General features: G+C 39.9%; 1 non-coding gene across 1 annotated transcript; it reads left to right on the top strand.

Moving 5' to 3' along the window:
- The first annotated feature begins 13,424 nt into the window (after positions 1-13,424).
- LOC130952057 (small nucleolar RNA R71) lies at positions 13,425-13,532 on the top strand. The gene has a single exon (XR_009074239.1). It is a non-coding gene; the product is annotated as a small nucleolar RNA R71 (small nucleolar RNA).
- The last annotated feature ends 1,020 nt before the right edge of the window (positions 13,533-14,552 follow it).

Raw genomic sequence — 14,552 nt, 5'->3', positions numbered from 1 at the left:
TTTTCCTTGATTTTCCATGAAGAGCACGACATTGCCCTGCTCTCTAAGAGGGCAGGGCAGAAAAATGAGCGCTACTTGCTTTGGGGTGAGGCTCCAGCTTCGAACCTTGGTGGAAGCACATTGGTTTATTTTCGCTTATTTTTGGCCCTTAAAGATGCCTTCCGTACCTGCCTCAATTGTACGCCAAATATGGATTGCTATATATTATTGGAAAGCTCTGAATGTCAGCTTTCCAACGCAACTGGAAGCACATCAATCGGACGTCTGTAGCTCAAGTTATAGCCCTTTGAAGTAGGCATGGTCATGCTGTGAGCGGCCAGATTTTAACTTAGCGAAAATTTGCTCCAACCTCACTTTGTTTTATCATGATTCTGCCCTGCCCTTGGCAAGGGCAGGGCAGTGTGCGTGCTGGGTGTTTTCCTCTTTAATTTGGTCATGGGCTACGCTTTCAAAAGCGTGTCCTAAGCCTCCAAAGTGTGCTCCAACTTCAAAGTGTGCTCCAAAGCTCTTTTTTTCCTCTTTTTTTGTGCTTCTTTGCTTCTTTTTCTTCTTATTTCCTACAAGATTTATAAAATTAAAAGATCAAGGAAATATACCAATTAAGTATAAAAGCATTCAATATTTAAGCACAAATCATCAATTTCTTGTATGAAAAAGCATAGAAAATGGGTATATGATGACTTGTCATCACAACACCAAACTTAAACCTTGCTTGTCCCCAAGCAAGAAAAGAATCATGCAATAAAGATTGACAATCCAAGGTAAGAAGAATAGCAACTCAATGTTCATGGTAAGCTAGTTTTCTAAGCATGCTTCAATCACAAAAGAAATGTAAATGATTGATGCTTCTATCTAGCTCATTTTATGAAATCTTTTCCTTATAATGCTTCCTTGAAACAAGCTTTTGATTTTTTTTTTAAGCTTCTCTTTTTGGGTGCTTTTCCCCATGAGTTAATAACAAAGCTACGACTTCTAAATGCTTTGTTTTCAAGTATTACCACTTGATACATAAGCACCACAAGCATTTAATTAGAGGACTTCATTAAGCTCATCATTTTTTCTTTTCTTGACTCTCTAATCATTGATGCTCAGAACCTTGAGCTTTGAGGGAGTGCTTTTGCACTTGAGCCTAGCCTTGACTTCTAAGTGTTTTGTTTTCAAGCATTTGGCTTGATACATAAACACCACAAGCACTTAACAAATAAATTGCCATTGGTACTCAGAGCCTTCAGCTTTCTCATTCTTTCCCTTTTTCTTTTCTTGCTTTAATTGTATTTGCTTCTTCAAGGTTTTCATGATTTCAAAAGATTTCACAAAATGTACTAGATGAAAAACTTCAATTAAATAAAGTCCAATGCAATTGAGCAACAATCAATCATACTAGCTTTCCAATACTTGTATGCTCATGCTAAATTCTTCTTTAGTTCCTTGTTTGTTTATGATCATGATTCTTTTTTGCTTTTGAATTCACAAAACTCAAGTTGGTAGTCATAATGTCACAATAATATATTTCAAATCAAATTCAAGCTATGCTTAGTCATACCACACATGCATACAGAAAATATAAAGACAATTATGCAATTTAAAGTGCTAGAAATAAATGAGAGGAAAAGGAACTTTACAACCTTGCAATTCATCTTCTCTATTGTTATCATTTTCCTCCCATTCTTCTCCTTCCCATACCAACTTAGAATGCTTGCTTATCCTCAAGCAACAATTAGAACAATGGCTATGGGGCTAAGATGGATCATGAATGTCTTACACAATGAAATGTTAGTAGCACATGTGTTTTAAGCAAGCAAAATTAAAAATAACAATCAAGGCACAAGAGACAGAGACATTTTGATTGCATAGATAAGAAGGTGTGCACAATACATTGCATAAAAGATAAGTGGCACACCAAACTTAGTGTGACACTTTCACTTGGAATTAATGCAAGTATCTTGTAAGAATTAGAACCAAATTTTGTTGCATAGCAACACCAAACTTAGAATGCAACCATATGTCAATTTATTTGAACTAAAACTAAACAAAAGAAACTGTTATTTGTTGAATACAATCACCAAGCCAAGATTTGTCATGAATAAGGATCTCTTGGTGATGTATTAACAAAAACAATTAATAAAAGAAAATAAAAAAATAAAAAAAATGACTAAAATAAAGAGAATGCAAACGAAATGTCAAAACAAAAGAAAAATAACAATGCAAAGGCAATATGATTATGCAGACAAGTGATGTTGCTGGATGAGTTACATAGAAAAATAAGTGGCACACCAAACTTAGAATCTTAGTGTGACACTTTCATGTAGAATTGATGCAATCATCCAAAGGAATTGAAAACAATTTGTTGCAAGGCAACACCAAACTTAGAATGTGATCATATGCCAATTTATTGAAATTTAAACAAGGCAAGGAGAAGGAATGTTACCTACTGTTTACCTATTCTTCACTTTCTTCCTCTTCTTCCAGTTTGTTAAGAGGAATGACCTCAAAGGGGGAGAAGATTCAGCTATTGTCCCCTTTCTTGGTTTCCTCTCAGCAAGCTTCCTTTTACAAATGGCTTGATTGATCTTGCTTGCTGGATTAGGGACAGAATTGGTGTTCTTGCTAGTTGCCTTCACTTCTTTGGATTCAAGACTTGGTTGCTGTGTGATTATTGGAGTGATTTCTTCATTAAGAGCCTCTTGCATTGGTGGTTCCATGAGCTTTTCCTCTTTGCACTTCTCTGCTTCAATTGAGGGTGACTTCTCTTGAGTGTCTTCCTCACTTTCTTGCTCCTCCACTCCTTCCCTTGTCACCTTAAGTGCAGTTTCATTTTCAACCACCTCATTCTTCATTGAAAGTTCACTTGATGCAGTGGCCTCTTTATCTTGCTCTTCCAATTTCTCCTTCACATCCATCAATTGGCCTTCATTTTCCTTGCTCAGTGGTTCTAAGCTCCTCCTTGTTTGCTCTAAGGTCCCATTCATCTTCTTGAGGATGGTTTCTTTCCAGGATTGGGGTTGTGTGTATCTTTCCACGAGCTTTCTATGTATTTCAATGGCTTGAAGGTAATCCTCATCTGCTGGTTCAAAAGATGAAGGTTGAGAGAAATTTTTGTGACGTGGATGTGTTGTGTTGAAGTTGTGTTGAGGGGTGTGGAATGCGTTGTGTGATTGATGGGATGACTTGTATGGATTTTGGAGGAAACTTTGTGTTGAGGCATAATCAAGTGATGAAGAACTTTCAAATGAGAAACTGGGACGTGAGGGTGGATGCTCTTTCATTCCTTGGTGATACTCCCAGCCACCATTAGAGTAATGAATTGAATCATTTTATGGTGGTGGGAAGTATCCCATATGATTCTCTTGCTCATCTTGTGTCTCTGAAGCAAATCTCCATGAGTTGGAGTGCTTAGAATGTGTATTCTCTTGGTGATATTCCCAGCCATCATTAGATATTGGTGATGGTGGATGATATCCCATAAAATTTTGTTTGACCATAAGATGAGTTGAACTCCATTTGTATTTTGTAAACATCAATGAAATTTGAAATTCATGTCACAGAGAAAGAATTTCTTAGTGAGGCAATAACTCAAACACCTTGGTTTCACTTTAAAGCAGAGAACAAAAATAAAAAAATGCTTGATCTAGACTTCTCACCCACTTAATCATTGTTGATCTAATCAATCCCCGGCAACGGCGCCAAAAACTTGATGATGTTTTTGCGGAAAAATGAATTTCCAACACACAAATCCAACCGGCAAGTGTACCGGGTCGCATCAAGTAGTAATAACTCACTTAGAGTGATGTCGATCCCACAGGGATTGATGGATCAAGCAATTTTAGTGGGTGATTAGTTTAGTCAAGCTAACATTGAAGTGAATTTGGATGAAGTGTAGCCAACAGAAAGTAAATAGCAAGGAAAATTAAAGTGCAGAAAGTAAATTGGCAAGTAACTTAAATAACAAGAAAGTAAAATAGCTGAACTTAAATTGCAAGAAAAGTAAATTGCATGAAAAGTAACGGGGCTGGGGTGCTGGAAATTAAAATTCAACAAGAAAATGTAAAGAGCATTCAAGCAGAGAGCTAGAATATGAAATGGGATGCAGCAGATTTCAAACAGAAAAGTAAAAATGCTTGAAGAATTAAAAATAGAAAGCGATGCTTAATTTGCAGCAATTTGAAAGAATGTTGAAGATCTCAGGGAATCAATAAGACTAGAAAACAAGTCTAGATCTCAAGCCCTTCCTTGATTCAACACAGAATAATAGAGAAGCAAGCAGTAAAGAGATTTTTGATTCAAATCCTTAATTTCTTGAATTATGCAGAAAATTAACAAGAGAAGTTGCAGATGGAGAATGAAAACAGAATTCCTTCCAATCTTCACCCAAGATTCAAAACAGAAATGAAAATTAAGAGAGAGAACTCTCAATTCCTAATGCTCCCTAGTGGAGCTAGCCTTTTTTTTTTCGAGCTCCACCTTTTTGAAATGAGAGTGATGCCTTTATATAGGCTTTTTACAAAATGAAAATAAAATGAAATTGAAATTAAAAACAAATTCACAAAATAAAATTCCTAATCTAGCTTCTCTGTGTGCCTTTGAGTCATGTTGAGTGGGCTTTGCTTGCTTTGTATTTGAGGGAGAATGGGTCTTGGATGGCCTTGATTTAATTTGGTGAGGGATTGAATTAAATTGAATTTTGGTTGATTTTGGCCCATATGTTGCTCCCAGGAGGCTGCCCTGCCCTTGTGGAGGGCAGGGCAGAAAATGGTGCGTGTTGGTGCTTGCGTGCGCGTTTGGGTGCTGCAGGATGCTGCCCTGCCCAGGGCAGAAATTTTTGGTGCGCCAGATTCTGCTGCCCGTGCCTGTTGATGTTGCCGAAGCTCCCTTGGTGCGCCAATCTGGTGCGCTAGCTGTGCACCACAAAATGCTGCCCTGCCCTCGCGGAGGGCAGGGCAATGTTTTCAAAAGTGAAACCCCATGTTCGAAACTCGGTGGAGGCACACGCTGTTTCTTTTCCTTGGTTTCCTTGGCACCTAATTCACGCATAAGGCTTGGCTTCCTTGGAGGTCTTGTGTTCAAACCTTGGTGAAAGTAATTGGGGGAGCAATTTTCCTTGATTTTCCATGAAGAGCACGACATTGCCCTGCTCTCCAAGAGGGCAGGGCAGAAAAATGAGCGCTACTTGCTTTGGGGTGAGGCTCCAGCTTCGAACCTTGGTGGAAGCACATTGGTTTATTTTTGCTTATTTTTGGCCCTTAAAGATGCCTTCCGTTCCTGCCTCAATTGTACGCCAAATATGGATTGCTATATATTGTTGGAAAGCTCTGAATGTCAGCTTTCCAACGCAACTGGAAGCACATCAATCGGACGTCTGTAGCTCAAGTTATAGCCCTTTGAAGTAGGCATGGTCATGCTGTGAGCGGCCAGATTTTAACTTAGCGAAAATTTGCTCCAACCTCACTTTGTTTCATCATGATTCTGCCCTGCCCTTGGCAAGGGCAGGGCAGTGTGCGTGCTGGGTGTTTTCCTCTTTAATTTGGTCATGGGCCACGCTTTCAAAAGCGTGGCCTAAGCCTCCAAAGTGTGCTCCAATTTCAAAGTGTGCTCCAAAGCTCTTTTTTTCCTCTTTTTTTGTGCTTCTTTGCTTCTTTTTCTTCTTATTTCCTACAAGATTTATAAAATTAAAAGATCAAGGAAATATACCAATTAAGTATAAAAGCATTCAATATTTAAGCACAAATCATCAATTTCTTATATGAAAAAGCATAGAAAATGGGTATATGATGACTTGTCATCAACCCTTCATCAACTGGAGCAAGCAATAAATCAATTACCTTCCAGACGTTTGGACACTCAAAGAACCCCCATGGATTCATGTGGAGAATCTAATGATGAACGTAGCATGAAGGAGATACTAGAGACTCCAGTGGACAGTAAGGATCATGACTTTGTACTGGAACAAGTGGAGGAAGCCAGAATTATTGAAGAAGAAGAAGTGGTCGAAGATTTAGGAGATGCTAAGCCTCCATTGGGAAATCCATTCATAGAGCCTCCTTCCAAGGTGTTTGATGTTGATGTTGAGGAGGGTGTACAACCTCCAAAGCATATCATGGTTAAAGACTTTGAAAGAGACGATCAAGAGATGGATTCAATCATTAATGAATTCTTATCTACATTTGAATCCTCCCCCATTGGACTTGACATGGAGATTAAAGAAGTAGAAGCACAACCTCCCATGCCTTTGGTGAACAATGAAGAAGAAATTGAATCAGAAGAAAGCTACCAAGAGGAAGAGGTTGAAATTGAAGAAGCTTGCAAAGAGGTGGAAGTTATCAAAGAAGAACACAAAGGAGTGGAGCTTGCATGTTCATTAGAAACACCTCCCCCTAAGTTGCCATCATCCTTCACAACATTCAAGTGGGTAAAATTCATATCCCTTAGCTTTCTAATTCCACTTGAATACGGGCTACTAGAGACGGATGGTCAACTTAGAGCTCTTTGTGGCATTAAGAGCAGGAGGAAGATGGTCAATGGTAAGAATTGTCCTGCAAGGTTCATTATGGTTGGAAGCTTTAAGTTTAAATGCAAAAGTTGGTGTAGAGCGCAACTGAATGGGTCTAAGAAGTTGCTTGGCCGCTTTAGTGAGAATTCAGACTGCTTGCCACCTGGATGGAATCGTGATAATTAACTTGAAGATGGGTGTGGAAACAAGATTTGGGATCCAGGAATATATGAGGATCAACTTTGGGAGCTCGAAGCTTGTGGAGAACTTCATCAATGCTTGGTAAATTTACTTGGTATTGATAGAGCTTATTGGAAGTCCAAGCATTGGTGGAAGTTTCAGGATGAGTTCAAGCACAAGCCGCCATAACAAGGAGCTCACCAAATGTCCAACTTAAGGACTTTAACTAAAAGTGCTAGGTGGGAGACAACCCACCGTGGTATGATCGTTCCCTTTCCATTTTGCTTTTTTTTTTGAATTTTGTTTGAACCTGAAAGTTTTGCATGACATTCATTGCATTTTGCATTCTGCATACTGCATAAAAAAAATTGCATGCGATGTGACAGCGTCGCTGACGCGTCTGCGTCATATGTGCGTTGGGAAGAAAAGAAAAGTGAACAGAGAGTCATGCGAAAGCGTGGCTGGAGGCGTGCCTTTGGCACAAATTGGTCCACGCGACCGCGTTGCTGACGCGTCCGCGTCATGTGGGAAAAACGCCTCCCACACATCCGCGTCACCCACGCGAATGCGTGCCCTGTAAATCGACGTATAAGGGTGTATGGTCGAAAGTTGAGCTGGAATTGGGCTGGACTCGTGCTAGAAGCACAAGCCCTACCATGCGAACACGTGCCCCACGCGTCCGTGCCATTTTCAAATATTAGGCCATCCACGCGATCGCGTCAACCACGCGACCGCGTCACCCAAAAATTTGGCAATATGAGTTTCAAACAGAGAGTTGCGCGACCGCGAGGCTACCCTCGCGCTAATGGCACAAATCGATCCACGCGACTGCGTGGATGACGCGTCCATGACATTTCATAGAAGCGCTATCCGCGCGAACGCGTCTCTCACGCGTCTGCGTCGCCTGCACTGCACAACTTATCCAAATCAGCCAAATACCTTATCTTTTCTTCCCCAAATCTAAATTTTTTCTTTCCCTTCTTTTTCTTTTTTTTTCTTTTTTTCTTTTAATTGGTGCTGGCAATTTATTTGGGTCATTATTTTGCTTGTAGATTGTTAAGAAATTGCTTGACGATTGGTACACGAAATTGTGATCATCAATGGCGCCATCAACATGGTACGCTCAATTGCAATTTCAACTCTTTATCACAACTTCGCACAACTAACCAGCAAGTGCACTGGGTCATCCAAGTAATAAACCTTACGCGAGTAAGGGTCGATCCCACGAAGATTGTTGGTATGAAGCAAGCTATGGTCATCTTGTAAATCTCAGTCAGGCAGATTCAAATGGTTATGGATGATTTATGAATAAAGCATAAAATAAAGATAGAGATACTTATGTAATTCATTGGTGAGAATTTCAAATAAGCAAATGGAGATGCTTTGTCCCTTCCGTCTCTCCGCTCTCTTACTGTCTTCATCCAATCCTTCTTACTCCTTTCCATGGCAAGCTGTATGTTGGGCATCACCAAATTCAATGGCTACAGTCCCGTCCTCTCAGTGAAAATGTTCAACGCGCTCTGTCACAGCACCGCTAATCATTTGTCGGTTCTCAATCAGGTTGGAATAGAATCCAGTGATTCTTTTGCGTCTGTCACTAACGCCCAGCCTTCAGGAGTTTGAAGCTCGTCACAGTCATTCAATCCTTGAATCCTACTCAGAATATCACAGACAAGGTTTAGACCTTCCAGATTCTCTTGAATGCCGCCATCAATTCTAGCTTATACCACGAAGATTCTGATTAAGGAATCCAAGAGATAAACATTCAAGCCTTGTTTGCTTGTAGAACGGAAGTGGTTGTCAGGCACGCGTTCATAAGTGAGAATGATGATGAGCGTCACATAATCATCACATTCATCATGTTCTTGGGTACGAATGAATATCTTAGAACAAGAATAAGCTGAATTTAATAGAAGAACAATAGTAATTGCATTAATACTCGAGGTACAGCAGAGCTCCACACCTTAATCTATAGTGTGTAGAAACTCCACCGTTGAAAATACATAAGAACAAAGTCTAGGCATGGCCGAATGGCCAGCCTCCCAATGATCTAAGAACTAGACGTCCAAAGATGATCCTAAGATCTAAAGTGATCAAAAGATTCAAAGATCCAAAGATGAAAATACAATAGCAAAAGATCCTATTTGTAGAGAAGTAGTAGCTTAGGGTTTACAAAGATGAGTAAATGACATAAAAATCCACTTCCGGGCCCACTTGGTGTGTGCTTAGGCTGAACATTGAAGCTTTCATGTGTAGAGACTTTTCTTGGAGTTAAACACCAGCTTTTGTGCCAGTTTGGGCGTTTAACTCCCATTCTTGTGCCAGTACCGGCGTTAAACGCCAGAATTCTTGAGCTGACTTGGAACGCCTGTTTGGGCCATCAAATCTCGAAAAAAGTATGAACTATTAAACATTGCTGGAAAGCCCAGGATGTCTACTTTCCAACGCAATTGAGAGCGCGCCAATTGGGCTTCTGTAGCTCCAGAAAATCTACTTCGAGTGCAGGGAGGTCAGAATCCAACATCATCTGCAGTCCTTTTCAGCCTTTGAATCAGATTTTTGCTCAGATCCCCCAATTTCAGCCAGAAAATACCTGAAATCACAGAAAAATACACAAACTCATAGTAAAGTCCAGAAAAGTGAATTTTAATTAAAAACTAATAAAAATATAATAAAAACTAACTAAAACATACTAAAAACATACTAAAAATAATGCCAAAAAGCATATAAATTATCCACTCATCACAACATCAAACTTAAATTGTTGCTTGTCCCCAAGCAACTGAAAATTAAATAAGATAAAGAGAAGAGAATATGCAATGAATTCCAAAAACATCTATGAAGATCAGTATTAATTAGATGAGCGGGACTTTTAGCTTTTTGCCTCTGAACAGTTTTGGCATCTCACTCTATCCTTTGAAATTCAGAATGATTGGCTTCTATAGGAACTCAGAATCCAGATAGTGTTATTGATTCTCCTAGTTAAGTATGATGATTCTTGAACACAGCTACTTTATGAGTCTTGGCCGTGGCCCAAAGCACTCTGTCTTCTAGTATTACCACCGGATACATACATGCCACAAACACATAACTGGGTGAACCTTTTCAGATTGTGACTCAGCTTTGCTGGAGTCCCCAATTAGAGGTATCCAGGGTTCTTAAGCACACTCTTTTTGCCTTGGATCACAACTTTATTTATTTTTTTCTTTTTTCTTTTTTCTTTCTTTTTTTCGTTTTTTTTTGTATTCACTGCTTTTTCTTGCTTCAAGAATCATTTTTGTGATTTTTCAGATCCTCAATAACATGTCTCCTTTTTTCATCATTCTTTCAAGAGCCAACATTCATGAACAACAAATTCAAAAGATATATGCACTGTTCAAGCATACATTCAGAAGTCAAAGTATTGTCACCACATCAAAATAATTAATCTGTTATAAAATTTAAAATTCATGTAATTCTTCTCTTTTTTAATTAAGAACATTTTTCATTTAAGAAAGGTGATGGATTCATAGGACATTCATAACTTTAAGGCATAGACACTTTGACACTAATGATCATAAGACACAAACATAGATAAACATAAGCATGAAAATTCGAAAAAACAGAAAAATAAAGAACAAGGAGATTAAAGAATGGGTCCACCTTAGTGATGGCGGCTTGTTCTTCCTCTTGAAGATCTTATGGAGTGTTTGAGCTCCTCAATGTCTCTTCCTTGCCTTTGTTGCTCATCTCTCATGATTCTTTGATCTTCTCTAATTTTATGGAGGAGGATAGAATGTTCTTGGTGCTCCACCCTTAGTTGTCCCATGTTGGAACTCAATTCTCCTAGGGAGGTGTTGATTTGATCCCAATAGTTCTGTGGAGGAAAGTGCATCCCTTGAGGTATCTCAGGGATTTCATGATGAGGAGTTTCCTCATGCTCATGTTCATGAGTGGGATCTCTTGTTTGCTCCATCCTTTTCTTAGTTGTATCCATGAGGACTTGGTCCAACCTTTGATCAAAGTTGATCCTTTTTGAGTTTGAAAGGGACCTCAGGGATCACCTTCTTCTTGGCCACAACTTCATAGAAGTGGTCTTGATGCACCCTTGAGATGAATCTCTCCATCTCCTATGACTCGGAGGTGAAAGCTTTTGCCTTCCCTTTCCTCTTTCTAGAGGTTTCTCCGGCCTTAGATGCCATAAATGGTTATGGAAAAACAAAAAGCAATGCTTTTACCACACCAAACTTACAAGGTTTGCTCGTCCTCGAGCAAAAGAAGAAAAAAGAGAGTAGAAGAAGAAGAAATAGAGGAGATGGAGGGGGCTTTGTGTTTCGGCTAAGGGGGAAGAAGTAGTGTTTAGGTTGTGTGGAAATGAGGGGGTGAAGATGGGTTTATATAAGAACGGAGAGGGGGGTATGGTTTGGTCATGTATGGGTGGGTTTGGGAGGGAAAGTGGTTTGAATTTGAATGGTAAGGTAGGTGGGATTTTATGAAGGATGGATGTGAGTGGTGAAGAGAATGGTAGGATTTGATAGGTGAGGGGTTTTTGGGGAAGAGGTGTTGAGGTGATTAGTGAATGGGTGAAGAAGAGAGAGAGAGAGGTGGGGTAGGTGGGGATCCTGTGGGGTCCACAGATCCTGAGGTGTCAAGAATAATTCATCCCTGCACCAAGTGGCGAGCAAAAATGCTCCTTCTGCCAATCCTGGCATTAAACGCCGGGCTGGTGCCCATTTCTGGCGTTTAACGCCAGCTTGATGCCCATTCCTGGCGTTAAACGCCAGTCTGGTGCCCTTTTCTGGCGTTAAACGCCCAGAATGGTGCCAGACTGGGCGTTAAACGCCCATTTGCTGTCTTCACTGGCGTTTAAACGCCAGCAAGTTTTTCTCATGGGTGTGCTGTTTTTCTTTCTATTTTTCATTTTGTTTTTGCTTTTTCAATTGATTTTGTGACTTCACATGATCATCAACCTATAGAAAACATAAAATAACAATGGAAAATAGATAAATATAACATTGGGTTGCCTCCCAACAAGCGCTTCTTTAATGTCAGTAGCTTGACAGTGGGCTCTCATGGAGCCTCACAGATGTTCAGAGCAATGTTGGAACCTCCCAACACCAAACTTAGAGTTTGAATGGGGGGGTTCAACACCAAACTTAGAAGTTGGTTGTGCCCTCCCAACACCAAACTTAGAGTTTGACTGTGGGGGCCCTGTTTGACTTTGTTTTGAGAGAAGCTCTTCATGCTTCCTCTCCATGGTTACAGAGGGATATCCTTGAGCCTTAAATACAAAGGATTCTTCATTCACTTGAATGATCAATTCTCCTCTGTCAACATCAATCACAGCCTTTGCTGTGGCTAGGAAGGGTCTGCCAAGGATGATGGATTCATCCATGCACTTCACAGTCTCTAGGACTATGAAATCAGCAGGGATGTAATGGTCTTCAACCTTTACCAGAACATCCTCTACAAGTCCATAAGCTTGTTTTCTTGAATTGTCTGCCATCTCTAGTGAGATTCTTGCAGCTTGCACCTCAAAGATCCCTAGCTTCTCCCTTACAGAGAGATGCATGAGGTTTATACTTGACCCTAGGTCACACAGAGCCTTCTTAAAGGTCATGGTGCCTATGGTACAAGGTATTGAGAACTTCCCAGGGTCCTGTCTCTTTTGAGGTAATCTCTGCCTAGTCAAGTTATCCAGTTCTTTGGTGAGCAAAAGGGGTTCATCCTCCCAAGTCTCATTACCAAATAACTTGTTATTCAGCTTCATGATTGCTCCAAGGTATTTAGCAACTTGCTCTTCAGTGACATCTTCATCCTCTTCAGGGGAAGAATACTCATCAGAGCTCATGAATGGCAAAAGTAAATCCAATGGAATCTCTATGGTCCCATTATGAGCCTCAGATTCCCATGGTTCCTCATTAGGGAACTCATTGGAGGCCAGTGGACGTCCATTGAGGTCTTCCCCAGTGGTGATCACTGCCTCTTCCTCCTCTCCAAGTTCGGCCATGTGGGTCATGTTAATGGCCTTGCATTCTCCTTTTGGATTCTCTTCTATATTGCTTGGAAGAGTACTAGGAGGGAGTTCAGTAATTTTCTTGCTCAGCTGTCCCACTTGTGCCTCCAAATTCCTAATGGAGGACCTTGTTTCAGTCATGAAACTTTGAGTGGTTTTGATTAGATCAGAGACCATGGTTGCTAAGTCAGAGTGGCTCTGCTTAGAATTCTCTGTCTGTTGCTGAGAAGATGATGGAAAAGGCTTGCCATTGCTAAACCTATTTCTTCCACCGTTATTATTGTTGAAACCTTGTTGAGGCCTCTATTGATCCTTTCATGAGAGATTTGGATGATTTCTCCATGAAGGATTATAGGTGTTTCCATAGGGTTCTCCCATGTAATTCACCTCTTCCATTGAAGGGTTCTCAGGATCATAAGCTTCTTCTTCAGATGAAGTGTCCTTAGTACTGCCTGGTGCAGCTTGCATTCCAGACAGACTTTGAGAAATCATATTGACTTGCTGAGTCAATATTTTGTTCTGAGCCAATATGGCATTCAGAGTATCAATCTCAAGAACTCCTTTCTTCTGATTCGTCCCATTGTTCACAGGATTCCTTTCAGAAGTGTACATGAATTGATTATTTGCAACCATTTCAATGAGTTCTTGAGCTTCTGCAGGCGTCTTCTTCAGATGAAGAGATCCTCCAGCAGAGCTATCCAATGACATCTTGGACAGTTCAGACAGACCATCATAGAAGATACCTATGATGCTTCTTTCAGAAAGCATGTCAGAAGGACACTTTCTGATCAATTGTTTGTATCTTTCCCAAGCTTCATAGAGGCATTCACCTTCCTTCTGTCTGAAGGTTTGGACTTCCACTCTAAGCTTACTCAATTTTTGAGGTGGAAAGAACTTTGCCAAGAAGGCATTGACTAGCTATTTCCAAGAGTTCACGCTTTCTTTAGGTTGTGAGTCCAACCATATCCTAGCTCTGTCTCTTATAGCAAAAGGGAATAGCATAAGTCTGTAGACCTCAGGGTCAACCCCATTGGTCTTGACAGTGTCACAGATTTGCAAGAATTTAGCTAAAAACTGATGAGGATCTTCCAATGGAAGTCCATGGAACTTGCAATTCTGTTGCATTAGAGAAACTAGTTGATGCTTAAGCTCAAAGTTGTTTGCTCCAATGGCAGGGATAGAGATGCTTCTCCCATAGAAGTCGGGAGTAGGTGCAGTAAAGTCACCCAGCACCTTCCTTGCATTGTTGGCATTGTTGTTGTTTTTGGCTGCCATGGGTTCTTCTTCTTTGAAGATTTCTATTAGGTCCTCTACAGAGAGTTGTGTTTTAGCTTCTCTTAGATTTCGCTTCAAGGTCCTTTCAGGTTCAGGGTCAGCCTCAACAAGAATGCTTTTGTCTTTGTTCCTGCTCATATGAAAGAGAAGAGAACAAGAAAATATGGAATCCTCTATGTCACAGTATAGAGATTCTTTGAGGTGTCAGAAGAAAAGAAAAATAGAAGGAAGAGGTAGAAGAATTCGAACTTATCAAGAGGGATAGAGTTCGAATTGTGCATTGAGGAGGAGTGTTAGTCCATAAATAGAAGGATGTGAGAAGAGGGGAAGAATTTTCGAAAATAAATTAAAAAGATTTTAAAAGCATTTTGAAAAATTGAAGAATGATTTTCGAAAATTAAAGTTGAAAGAAATAAAGTGATTTTTGAAAAAGATTTTGAAATTAGAAATCAAGAAGATATGATTGAAAACTATTTTGAAAAAGATGTGATTAAGAGATATGATTGGAAAGTTATGGTTTTAAAAAGATATGATTGAGAAGACATGATTTGAAAAACAATTAAAAAAAAGATTTGATTTTGAAAATTAATGACTTGGCTAACAAGAAATTTAAAA

The sequence above is a fragment of the Arachis stenosperma genome, chromosome 9, assembly GCF_014773155.1.
Source record: "Arachis stenosperma cultivar V10309 chromosome 9, arast.V10309.gnm1.PFL2, whole genome shotgun sequence".
NCBI classification, from domain to species: Eukaryota; Viridiplantae; Streptophyta; class Magnoliopsida; order Fabales; family Fabaceae; genus Arachis; species Arachis stenosperma.
This window is presented reverse-complemented; position numbering and strand designations above follow the sequence as displayed.